This window comes from Phyllobates terribilis, unplaced genomic scaffold, assembly GCF_046119375.1.
Source record: "Phyllobates terribilis strain yellow unplaced genomic scaffold, ASM4611937v1 Scaffold_103__1_contigs__length_5881359, whole genome shotgun sequence".
Taxonomy (NCBI): Eukaryota; Metazoa; Chordata; class Amphibia; order Anura; family Dendrobatidae; genus Phyllobates; species Phyllobates terribilis.
This window is the reverse complement of record NW_027362863.1, coordinates 945,002-956,507: the sequence shown is the minus strand read 5'-3', so window position 1 is coordinate 956,507 and position 11,506 is coordinate 945,002. Positions and strand designations below refer to the sequence as shown.

Genomic DNA, 11,506 nt, shown 5'->3' with positions numbered 1-11,506 from the left:
GAGCAGGCAAGAGCCAGAGCGAGAGTAGGCCGAAGCCAGGGCTAGGGCAGGCCAGAGCCAGAGCGAGAGCAGGCCGGAGCCAGGGCAAGACAGAGCCAGAGCGAGAGCAAGCCAGAGCCAAGGCAAGGGCAGGCCAGAGCCAGAGAGAGAGCAGGTCGGAGCCAGGGCGAGAGCAGGCCGGAGCCAATGCGAGGGCTGGCCGGAACCAGAGCAAGGGCAGGCCGGAGCCAGAGCAAGGGCAGGCCGGAGCCAGAGCAAGGGCAGGCCGGAGTCAGGGCGAGGGCAGGCCGGAGTCAGGGCGAGGGCAGGCAGGAGCCAGAGCGAGAGCAGGCCAGAGCAAAGGAAAGAGCAGGCCGGAGCCAAGGCGAGGGTAGGCCAGAGCCAGGGCGAGGGCAGGTCAGAGTCAGAGCGAGAGCAGGTCAGAGCTAAGGCAAGGGCAGGCCAGAGCCAGAGAGAGCAGGCCGGAGCCAAGGCATGGGCAGGCCAGAGCCAGAGAGAGCAGGCCGGAGCCAGGGCGAGGGCAGGCCAGAGCCAGAGCGAGAACAGGTCGGAGGCAGGGCGAGAGCAGGCCGGAGCCAATGCGAGGGCTGGCCGGAGCCAGAGCAAGGGCAAGCCGGAGTCAGAGAGAGGGCAGGCAGTAGCCAGAGCGAGAGCAGGCCAGAGCCAGAGCGAGAGCAGGCCGGATCCAAGGCGACGGCAGGCCGAAACCAGAGCGAGAGAATGCCGGAGCCAGGGCGAGAGCAGGCCGGAGCCAGAGCGAGGGCAGGCCGGAGCCAGAGCGAGAGCAGGCCGGAGCCAGAGCGAGGGCAGCCCGGAGCCAGAGTGAGAGCAGGCCGGAGCCAGGGCGAGGGCAGGCCAGAGCTAGACCGAGAACAGGCCGGGGCCAGGGCGAGGGCAGGCCAGAGCCAGAGCGAGGGCATGCCGGAGCCAGATACAGGGCAGGCCGGAGCCAGGGCGAGGGCAGAGCGGAGCTAGGGCGAGAGCAGGCCGGAGCCAAGGCGAGGGCAGGCCGGAGCCAGAGCAGGAGCAGGCCGGAGCCAAGGCGAGGGCTGGCCAGAGCCAGAGCAAGGGCAGGCCGAAGCCAGAGCAAGGGCAGGCCGAAGCCAGGGAGAGGGCAGGCCGAAGCCAGAGCGAGAACAGGCCGTAGCCAGGGCGAGAGGAGGCCGGAGCAAAGGCGAGGGCAGATCAAAGTCAGAGCCAGAGCAGGCCGGAGCCAAGGAGAGGGCAGGCCAGAGAGAGAGAAGGCCAGAGCGAGAGCAGGCCGGAACCAGTGCGAGGGCAGGCCAGAGCCAGAGAGAGAGTAGGCCAGAGACAAGACTAGGGCAGGCGCGAGCTAGAGCGAGAGCAGGCCGGAGCCAAGGAGAGGGCAGGCCAGAGCCAGAGCGAGAGCAGGCCGGAGCCGAGGCAAGAGGAGGCCAGAACCAGAGCGAGAGCAGGCCAGAGCGAGAGCAGGCCGGAGCCAGAGCGAGAGCAGGCAGGAGCCAGGGAGAGGGCAGACCGGTCCCAAGGCGAGAGCAGGAAAGAACCAGGGAGAGAGCAGGCCGGAGCCGAGTCGAGGGCAGGCAAGAGCCAGAGCGAGAGCAGGCCGGAGCCAAGGCGAGGGCAGGCAAGAGCCAGAGTGAGAGCACGCCGGAACCAGGGCGAGTTCAGGCCAGAGCCAGAGCGAGAGCACGCCGGAACCAGGGCGAGGGAAGGCCAGAGCGAGAGCAGGCCGGAGCCAGGGCGAGGGCAGGCCAGAGCCAGAGCGAGGGCAGGCCGGAGCCAGAGCGAGAGCAGGCCAGAGCCAGAGCGAGAGCAGGCCGGAGCCAGAGCGAGAGCAGGCCGGAGCCAGAGCGAGAGCAGGCCGGAGCCAGAGCGAGAGCAGGCCGGAGCCAGAGCGAGGGCAGGACGGAGCCAGGGCGAGGGCAGGACGGAGCCAGGGCGAGGGCAGGACGGAGCCAGGGCGAGGGCAGGACGGAGCCAGGGCGAGGGCAGAACGGAGCCAGAGCGAGAGCAGGCCGGAGCAAGGGCGAGGGCAGGCCAGAGCTAGAGTGAGGGCAGGCCAGAGACGGCGCGGGGGAAGGCAAGAGTCAGAGCAGGCCGGAACCAGGGCGAGGGCAGGCCAGAGCCAGAGCAGGCCAGAGCCTGGGCGAGGGCAGGCCAGAGCCAGAGCAGGCCAGAGCCTGGGCGAGGGCAGGCCAGAGCCAGAGCGAGAGCAGGCCGGAGCCAGGGCGAGGGTAGGCCGGAGCTAGAGCGAGGGCAGGCCGGAGCCAGAGAGAGAGCAAGCCGGAGCCAGAGCGAGAGCAGGCCGGAGCCAGGGCGAGGGTAGGCCGGAGCCACGGCGAGGGCAGGACAGAGCCAAGGAGTGGGCAGGCGAGAGCCAGAGCGAGAGCAGGCCGGAGCCAGAACGAGAGCAGGCCGGAGCCAGGGCGAGGGAAGGCCGGAGCCAGGGCGAGGGCAGGACGGAGCCAGAGCGAGAGCAGGCCGGAGCAAGGGCGAGGGCAGGCCAGAGCCAAAATGAGAGCAGGCCAGATTCAGGGCGAGAGCAGGCCGAAGCCAAGGCAAGGGCAGGCCAGAGCGAGAGCAGGCTGGAGCCAGAGCGAGAGCAGGCCGGAGCCAGGGCGAGGGCAGGCCAGAGCCAGAACGAGAGCAGGCCGGAGCCAGGGTGAGGGCAGGCCAGAGCCAAAATGAGAGCAGGCCAGATTCAGGGCGAGAGCAGGCCGAAGCCAAGGCAAGGGCAGGCCAGAGCGAGAGCAGGCCGGAGCCAGAGCGAGAGCAGGCCGGAGACAAGGCGAGAGCAGGCCGGAGCCAGTACGAGAGCAGGCCAGAGTCAGAGCGAGAGCAGGACAGATCCAGGGCAAAGGCAGGCCAGAGCCAGAGCGAGAGCAGGCCGGAGCCAGGATATTTCAAAGCAAGCAGACCTCTAATATGGGCCATAGAAGTATGTATAGATTTACATTTCTATAACCTTTATGCCCATATTAGAGGTCTGATAAGTCCTAAGGGGTGACAGATTCCCTTTAACCCCTTAAGCCCCGAGGGTGGTTTGCACGTTAATGACCGGGCCAATTTTTACAATTCTGACCACTGTCACTTTATGAGGTAATTACTCTGGAACGCTTCAACGGATCCCCCTGATTCTGAGATTGTTTTTTCGTGACATATTGTACTTCATGATTGTGGAAAAATTTCTTTGATATCACTTGCGTTTATTTGTGAAAAAAATGGAAATTTGGCGAAAATTTTGAAAATTTTGCAATTTTCAAAATTTGAATTTTTAAGCCCTGAAATCAGAGCGATATGTCACACAAAAGAGTTAATAAATAACATTTCCCACATGTCTACTTTACATCAGCACAATTTTGGAACCAAAATTTTTTTTTGTTAGGGAGCTATAAGGGTTAAAAGTTGACCAGCGATTTCTCATTTTTCCAACAAAATTTACAAAACCATTTTTTTAGGGACCACATCACATTTGAAGTCACTTTGAGAGGTCTTTATGACAGAAAATACCCAAAAGTGACACCATTCTAAAAACTGCACCCCTCAAGGTGCTCAAAACCACATTCAAGAACTTTATTAACCCTTCAGGTGCTTCATAGGAATTTTTTGAATGTGGAAGAAAAAAATGAACATTTAACTTTTTTCACAAAAATGTTACTTTAGACCCAATTTTTTTATTTTCACAGGGGTAACAAGAAAAAATGGACCGCAAAATTTGTTGTGCAATTTCCCCTGGGCACGCAGATACCCAATATTTGGGGAAAAAACACTGTTTGGGCGCACTGTAGGGCTCGGAAGGGAAGGAGCGCCATTTGACTTTTTGATTGTAAAATTTGCTTGAATAATTAGCGGACACCATGTTGCGTTTAGAGAGCCCCTGTGTGCCCAAACATTGGAGCTCCCCCACAAGTGACCCCCCAAGGCACCTATCTAGATGCATAGTGAGCAGTTGGAACCCCCAGGTGCTTCACAAATTGATTCGTAACAATGAAAAAGTGTTTGTTTTTTTTCACTTTTTCATTTTTACACCACATTGCGTTTGGAGAGCCCCTCTGTGCCCAAACTTTGGAGCTCCCCTACAAGTGACCCCATTTTGGAAACTAGACCCCCCAAGGCACCTTTCTAGATGCATAGTGAGCACTTGGAACCCCCAGGTGCTTCACAAATTGATTCGTAATAATGAAAAAGTGAAAAAAAAAACACTTTTTCATTTTTACGAATCAATTTGTGAAGCACCTGGGGTTCCAAGTGCTCACTATGCATCTAGATAGGTGCCTTGGGGGGTCTAGTTTCCAAAATGGGGTCACTTGTGGGGGAGCTCCAATGTTTGGGCACACAGGGACTCTCTAAATGCAACATGGTATCCGCTAACAAATTGAATGGAAAATCGGCTCAAATTGTTAGCGGACACCACATTGCGTTTGGAGAGCCCCTCTGTGCCCAAACTTTGGAGCTCCCCCACAAGTGACCCCATTTTGGAAACTAGACCCCCCAAGGCACCTTTCTAGATGCATAGTGAGCACTTGGAACCCCCAGGTGCTTCACAAATTGATTCGTAATAATGAAAAAGTGAAAAAAAAAACACTTTTTCATTTTTATGAATCAATTTGTGAAGCATCTAGGGGTTCCAAGTGCTCACTATGCATCTAGATAGGTGCCTTGGGGGGTCTAGTTTCCAAAATGGGGTCACTTGTGGGGGAGCTCCAATGTTTGGGCACACAGGGACTCTCCAAATGCAACATGATATCCGCTAACAATTTGAGCCGACAATTTGTTAGCGGATATCATGTTGCATTTGGAGAGTCCCTGTGTGCCCAAACATTGGAGCTCCCCCACAAGTGAACCCATTTTGGAAACTAGACCCCCCAAGGCACCTATCTAGATTCATAGTGAGCACTTGGAACCCCAGGTGCTTCACAAATTGATTCATAAAAATGAAAAAGTGTTTTTTTTTTCACTTTTTCATTATTACGAATCAATTTGTGAAGCACCTGGGGGTTCCAAGTGCTCACTATGCATCTAGAAAGGTGCCTTGGGGGGTCTAGTTTCCAAAATGGGGTCACTTGTAGGGGAGCTCCAAAGTTTGGGCACAGAGGGGCTCTCCAAACGCAATGTGGTGTCCGCTAACAATTTGAGCCAATTTTCCATTCAATTTGTTAGCGGATACCATGTTGCATTTAGAGAGTCCCTGCGTGCCCAAACATTGGAGCTCCCCCACAAGTGACCCCATTTTGGAAACTAGACCCCCCAAGGCACCTATCTAGATTCATAGTGAGCACTTGGAACCCCAGGTGCTTCACAAATTGATTCATAAAAATGAAAAAGTGTTTTTTTTTCACTTTTTCATTTTTACGAATCAATTTGTGAAGCACCTGGGGATTCCAAGTGCTCACTATGCATCTAGATAGGTGCCTTGGGGGGTCTAGTTTCCAAAATGGGGTCACTTGTGGGGGAGCTCCAATGTTTGGGCACACAGGGGCTCTCCAAACGCAACATGGCGTCCGCTAACAATTTGAGCCGATTTTCCATTCAATTTGTTAGCGGACACCATGTCGCGTTTGGACAGCCCGTGATGTGCCTAAACAGTGGAGCTCCCCCACAAGTGTCCCCATTTTGGAAACTATACCCCTCAAGGATTTTATTAAGGTGTATAGTGAACATTTTGAACCCAGAGGTACGGCACAGAATTTGTTTACATTAGGTCATCATATTGAATAAGTTGTCATTATTCTTGAGCGCAAGTGCTCGCTACTTGAGTTTGCATCGGGTACTCAGGTATGCACCATGTACAGCGTGTGCTCGAGTGACATGCTCGAGTCCCTGCTCCGCATGTTTCACGGTTATTAGACACCCAAAAAAAAACATGCGGGGATCGCTCGTGCATGGCAGGCAATCCCCGTAAAGTTTTTTGGCCGCGAAGCATATGGGGCAGAGACTCGAGCATGTCACTCAAATACCCACGATACTCAATGCATACCAGAGCACCCGATGCAAACTCAAGTAGCGAGCACTTGCTCTCAACACTAGTCGCCATATCGTCATCTTTTTTTCTTACTTTTGAAAAAAATCCCAACCCCAGCCCTAGCCCTAGCACAACCCTAGCCCCAGCACAACCCTAGCCCCAGCACAACCCTAGCCCCAAACCCAGCCCTAACCCTAGCCCAATCCTAACCCAAGAGTTTATTTTTGACGCCGTTCCTTGTGCGGTATAAGTGATTAGACGACTTTATTCTTCAGGTCGGTGTGATTACAGCAATGCCAGAATCATATGGGGTTTTTATGACTGACAGCTGTCACACACTAAAAGACGCATTTTTTGTAAAATCTAGTTTTTGCATCGCCATATTTTGAGAGCTATAATTTTTCCAGATTTTGGCAGACAGTCATGTGACGGCTCGTTTTTTGCGGGATGACTTGACGTTGTTATTGGTGCCATTTTCAGGTACGTGACATTTTTTGATCGCTTTCTATTCCGATTTTTGGGAGGCAGAATAAACAAAAACCAACAATTCAGGAATTGTTTTTTTTTTTTATTCTGTTCCGCGTGTGGTAAAATTGATGAGGTAGCTTTATTCTTCGGGTCAGTACGTTTACAGCGGTACCACATTTGTATAATTTTTCTATGTTTTGGCGCTTATACACAATAAAAGCTATTTTATAGAAAAAAATATTTTTTAGAATCGCTTTATTCTGAGAGCTATAACTTTTTTATTTTTCGGCTGATGGAGCTGTATGGCGGCTTGTTTTTTGCAGGACGAGATGACGTTTTCAGCGGTATCATTTTTATTTATATGCGTCTTTTTGATCGCGTGTTATTCCACTTTTTGTTTGGCGGTATGGTGATAAAGCATTGTTTTTTGCTTCGTTTTTTTTTTTTTTTTTACCGTGTTCACTGAAGGGGTTAACTAGTGGGACAGTTTTATAGGTCAGGTTGTTCCGGACGCGGCAATACCAAATATGTGTACTTTTATTGTTTTTTTTTATAATAATATTTATTGATGGGTACATTATATTTTTATTTTTGGTGTATTATTTTTTTTATTTTTTTATAATATTTTTGCACATTTTTTTTTTTTTTTCACTTTCACACAGTTTATACACTTTATTACTTTGTCCCACTCTGGGACTTTCACTTTTTTTTTTCTGATCGCCTGCATGGCACAGGAATGGAGCACCATCCCTATGCCATGAAGGCTGTCAGAAGTGCACAGTGTGAAGATTGCTTGGAGATGCACTGCGCATGTCCAAGCAATCTTCCTGCTCTCTGGTGACCCGGATGTTGTCATGACGACATCGGGTCGTCATGGCAACACCCGGGAAGCCTTTGCAGACTGCGCTGGAAGCCGGAAGAGGAGGTGAGTATCGCCGATTACCTCCCCTTGCCCCCGCAATGCCGCGATCGACTTCGATCGCAGCATCGCGGGGGTTAATGTGCTGGGAGCGGTGCAGGACCCCCGGCGGCGATCGCGCCCGCACAGCCTGTGTGCGCGCGCGATCGCGATGACGTACTAATACGGGTCTGGCTCTTAAGTCCCAGGGCACAGACGAGTATTAGTACGTCAGATGTTATTAAGGGGTTAAAGCTTGTGTCGTGGTTGGCCTCTAGCCCGGTGTCTCATGTGTTTGCCCACTCCGGGTCCTCCTGAAGGAGGAAGTAGGATTTCTCTTTTTATTTTGTGCTTTTGGCTTCTTGCCCAGTGATAGGGGCGGATCTCATCCTCTCAGGCCTAGCCCAACCCTAACCCTAGCCCTAACCCTAACCCCAACCCTAACCCTACCACAACCCTAACCCTAGAGTTTATATTTTACGCCGTTTAGACAACTTTATTCTTCGAGTCAGTGCGATTACAGCGATACCAGAATCATATCGGGTTTTTATGATTGACAGCTGTCACACACTAAAAGACGCATTTTTTTGTAAAATCTAGTTTTACATCGCCATATTTTGAGAGCTATAATTTTTCCATATTTTGGTCGACAGAGTCATGTGACATCTTGTTTTTTGCGGGATGAGTTGACGTTTTTATTGGTGCCATTTTCAGGCACGTGATATATTTTGATCACTCTCTATTCTGATTTTTGGGAGGCAGAATAATCAAAAACCAACAATTCAGGAATTGTTTTTTTTTTTTTTTGATGCTGTTCCGCGTGTGGTAAAATTGATAAGGTAGCTTTACTCTTTGGGTCAGTACGTTTACAGTGGTACCACATTTATATCGATTTTCTATGTTTTGGCGCTTTTACACAATAAAGGCTATTTTATAGAAAAAATAATTTTTTTGCATCGCTTTATTCTGAGAGCTATAACTTTTTTATTTTTAGGCTGATGGAGCTGTATGGCGGCTTGTTTTTTGCGGGACAAGATGACGTTTTCAGTGGTATCATTATTATTTATATTCGTCTTTTTGATCGCATGTTATTCCATTTTTTGTTTGGCGGTATGATGATAAAGCATTGTTTTTTGCTTCATTTTTTATTTTTACCATGTTCACTGAAGGGGCTAACTAGTGGGACAATTTTATAGGTCATGTCATTCCGGACGCGGCGATACCAAATATGTGTACTTTTATTGTTTTTTTTTTCATAATAATATTTATTGATGGGTACATTATATTTTTATTTTTGGTGGATTATTTTTTAAAAATTTTTTTTTTCTTCACTTTCTGACACTTTTTTTACTTTTATTCTTTGTCCCACAATGGGACTTTCACTTTTTTTATTCTGATCGCCTGTATAGCATAGGGATGGAGCACCAGCCCTGTGCTATACAGGCTGTCAGCGCTGCAAATGCAGAAGATACTTTGGTCATGCACTGCGCATGCCAAAATATCTTCCTGCTGTCTGGTGACCCAGATGTTGTCATGATGACATCGGGTCATCATGGCAACATCCAGGAAGCCGCGGCAGACATCGCTGGACGCCGGCAGGAGAGGTGAATATCCCTATCACCTCCCCTTGCCCCCGCAATGCTGCGATCGACTCAGCTGCGACAATCGGCTGACACCCGGCGGCGATCGCAACCTGTGTGCGGGCGCGATCACAAAGACGTACTAATACGTATCAGGCTCTTAAGTTCCATGGCGCAGATACGTATTAGTACGTCTTGAGCTTTAAAGGGGTTAAACTACAACTCCAATGTCAGCCCCTAATTCAATAGGAACCAAAGATCTGAGAACAGAGAATGATAATAAAATAATTTGTCCACATAAATGGCAAAACTACCCAAAAATGGAGCCCCATAAAGATGTCCCAACTTGACCTCCCCCACCCACCTATAGTCAGCAATTTCTCATTTAGACAAGGGGTTGTCCTGAAAATGTCTTATTACAGAGTGTTCCCGGCAATCCATGATAAATCCGGTGGATACATTATAAGTATACCAAAGCTTAAAAGTAAAGAGCTACTTACCTGGACTCGTCCTCTTCCAGCTGTCAGGTTATAGTGACACAAGATGGCAGCAGTGTAGAAATTTATACATTCTATTCCAATTGTGATGTCTATGAAGTCATGTGCCTTGTGATGTCATAATAGCTATCACTGTCATTTCAAATTTACAACCGCAAGAAAAAGTTGATTTCATGGTTTAAGAAAAAATATGGTGGGTAATTGCAGCCTGTGATTATTTTACATATTGTTATTAATATTTGTCATGTCCTTCACTGCTGCCTCCTGCACTGCTTTTTATATACTGTTTATTTTAATAATGGACAATTCACAAGCCCTGCATGTAGAATATATAGTTAATGGCCTCTGTTGAATGACTAGATGCCTATTAGAGCAATAAGATATACTCTATGTCTACAATCTTTTGGCTGAGTCTAAGGGCTCATACTCATCTGCGTATAAATCACACGAGTGCAATCTGATAAAAAAAATTGGATTGCACTCTGACTCCTGTTATTGAATGATTATGTGTTCATCTGTGATTTTTTTTTTCCCAGCTCGGATAGAACTGAGAAAAAAAAAATCACAGCATGCTGCAAGTGGCTGCATATATCAGACGAGACTCGCCAATGCAAGTCAATGTGTGCGAGAAAAAAAAAGCACAGCAAACGGACCATGCTTATGCCATCCATATAGCGTCCATATAATACGCATCTATGTAACACCTTTCAGTGACTGTGGCGGCATCTCAGCACACAAATCCTGTATCTCAGATCTTTGTCTGGCCTTGTCTTCTGTGTTTTGGCCATCATGCCAACAAGACAAGGGTGATTGGGGCAAGAGACATGCTGGTGAGGGGGTTGTTGGCTGCCGTGATGCTGGTAATGGAGGTGGCTGCCAAGATGCTGGCACTGAAGGTGGCTGCCGTGATGGTGCCACTGTAGTTGGTGGTGGTTGCTGTGATGCTGTGACTGGAGGTGGTGGTGATGGCTGCTGTGATGCTGGTACTGGAGGTGGTGGTGATTGCAGTGATGCTGGCACTGGAGGTGGTGGCTGCCGTGATGGTGGGTCTGCTGAGTGCCCTTCTTGGGGGGTCTAATGACCGGGTTTTGTTGTCCTCAGAAAGTTGTCACCTTTCAAGGAATTAAAAGATGGCCATCGGTGAATTTGGTGGCGCAGCGGCAGACAAAACAATTTGGAGGGCAGCCCTGGTCTGCAGCCTCAATAAAAAGGGAACGTGCCTGAAATAACGGGCCAGGCTTAGACAAAAACTCTCATCATCATCACTCACAGGTATTCCCATGTCACGTACGCCAGTGATGGTGGGGCGGTAGCGATGCTGGCTTATTGGTGCATGAGGGGAGGTGTCGAGGGGCTGTGGTGTACTGGTGCTCTCCGCAGGCTCTTCTTCTTTCTGGCCCCCAGCTCCGGCCTCCATTTCAGATTCCTCTCTGGCTTCCAGCACCTCCGAGCTACAGGTATTTCCCTTTTTGGTCCAGTCAGATCTGTAAGGTCAGGGATGACAGAGAAAACAGCATTTTTAATATGCAAAATAATAATCAAACCATTACAACAAATAAAACTGAAAAAGATAGCCACTTACGGGTGAAAATCTAGGACTAGGGTCAAAAACTGGAGCCGGGCATAATATAGGTATGGCCTTTCTTTTTAAGAGCCACATCACCACTCTTCCTACCCTGTTGTCGCTCGCGGCGGCACTGGTCCCGGCAACTGCTCCATAATCTTGTCACTACACCCACTGGAAAGAAAAGTGGAAGAGATTATATACAATTTTTATAGGTAAAGGATGCTGTATGTAATAACATGTATAGTGTGTATTCTAATATCACTGCTAGCAGGGGCTGGCTGGCAAATTTTAGCCTGGGGGCAAGCACACAGCAGTGGTCCATGAGTAGCGGCCCATCCTTAAAGGTCGTTTTCCCACAAACAATAGTATATTTTAATCAATAGGTCTTGGAGTAATAATAATTTCCACAATTGGATGTGATATAATAATGTTCCTGTGCTGAGATAATCTTATAAATGTGCCCCTGCTGTGTACGGTGTAATGGCTGTGTCTGACCGTGCAGGAACATGGTCTGATCATACCACATCTCCTGGGCAGGGGGGGAGAAAAAGA

The 11,506-nt window shown here is 49.6% G+C and overlaps 1 long non-coding RNA gene across 1 annotated transcript; it reads right to left on the bottom strand.

Annotated features, from left to right (window-relative positions):
- Positions 1 to 10,204: 10,204 nt before the first annotated feature.
- LOC141198756 (uncharacterized) lies at positions 10,205 to 11,118 on the bottom strand. Its single transcript, XR_012270551.1, has 3 exons — positions 10,970 to 11,118; positions 10,658 to 10,871; positions 10,205 to 10,499 (listed from the first exon to the last, which is right to left on the bottom strand). It is a non-coding gene; the product is annotated as an uncharacterized lncRNA (long non-coding RNA).
- Positions 11,119 to 11,506: the final 388 nt, after the last annotated feature.